This window comes from Uloborus diversus, unplaced genomic scaffold, assembly GCF_026930045.1.
Source record: "Uloborus diversus isolate 005 unplaced genomic scaffold, Udiv.v.3.1 scaffold_11, whole genome shotgun sequence".
Classification (NCBI taxonomy): Eukaryota; Metazoa; Arthropoda; class Arachnida; order Araneae; family Uloboridae; genus Uloborus; species Uloborus diversus.
The window spans coordinates 1,683,746-1,685,121 of NW_026557765.1; the positions used below are offsets into that span (position 1 = coordinate 1,683,746).

The 1,376-nt window shown below is 30.8% G+C and overlaps 1 non-coding gene across 1 annotated transcript; it reads right to left on the reverse strand.

Annotated features, from left to right (window-relative positions):
- Positions 1-521: 521 nt before the first annotated feature.
- Positions 522-605, reverse strand: Trnal-uaa (transfer RNA leucine (anticodon UAA)). Its single transcript has one exon. It is a non-coding gene; the product is annotated as a tRNA-Leu (tRNA).
- Positions 606-1,376: the final 771 nt, after the last annotated feature.

Below are 1,376 nucleotides of genomic sequence, written 5' to 3' on the forward strand. Positions count from 1 at the left end.
AAATTCGAAGCATTTTTTTAATTCAAAAATGAATTTTCTTCAGTTCTGCATGAAAAAAAGAACAAAGGTAAACCTATGATTCTATTCTATGTTTAAATTTTTTTTTGTGTTTAAATAATTAAATATTCAAGAGAAAAAGTAAATGTACCTCATTAATTCATTTAATCTGTCTAATTCCATGTGGTAATGGTCCGTTAAATCTTGCAGTGATAACGTCCTTCCACAAATTGGACACATTGGTGGTTGACTAGAGTCACAAGTCCATCTAGGTATCACTGTAAAACACAATTCTTTTTAACAAAATCATTTTGTTTGAACATAAATGGCGTTTGTTTTGATTGTTACTCTTTTATTTCGTCATTTTTTGGTGCAAGAAAGATACATGCTGCGTGAAAAATATTTCAAATGAAAAAAAGGGTTTTTTGAAATTTAAACGTGGAACTAAAAGTGTTATTTAAAAAAAAAGAGTTCTTGCGAAAAGAAATCTCATAGTAACAGTTCGGGAAATGGGTAAAAAGGATTGTCAGGAGTGGGGTTCGAACCCACGCTCTCTTTCGAGAACCAGAGCTTAAATCTGGCGCCTTAGACCGCTCGGCCATCCTGACTACGTTTGTGGTAGACTTCAACTTCTTCCAATCTGCACTCTAAAACTTTTGGTTTTCCAACTTGCTCATTTTTTCTGATTACCTGATTTAATACGTATGTTTTCGTACAGTGACATTGAAATTCAAAAAATTTAACTTTTCTTTTCCCTTTTAAGATATTTATGCATGCATCTAAACTTAGTTCAAAACTTCGTTTGAACTAATTATTGGGAAAAGCAAAATGCATTTATTATTTTTCCCCTTTTCATGGAGGGGCAGCGTATTTAACTTGTTTCTTACCTGGTTTGCATACTTTTTAAACTCTAGATAATTTTAAGAGAGCTCCCCCCCCCAGGTCATATTTTCACTATTGTTGTTTTTATAGTTACATTTAAATATTTTTATCAGAAAATTTCGAAATTGAAAAAATTTACAATTTTATTTGGGTTTTTGTGTTTGTTTTTCCCTTTTAATCTATTAATTGTAATCGTTTGCATTTATAAGATGAATAATTGCCTGTTTTTTTTTTTTTTTTTTGCTTTTTAATAGCTGTTTTTTTAATTTGTAATCATATTTTCCTAGTAGCGGATATTTGGGGGACCCAGGGGACCCGTGACCCCCCCCTCCCCAAAGGATGAATTTATTTAAGTATTTTTAAAATTATTTTTTACTTGACTTTACAAAAGAATTTTTTATATAGTTATTTAAGCAGAACACAAAAGAAACACAACATATTTTGAATAAAAGTATTTTTGTTTGCTAAAGCAGTAACACTGGAGTCATAGGCCAGAG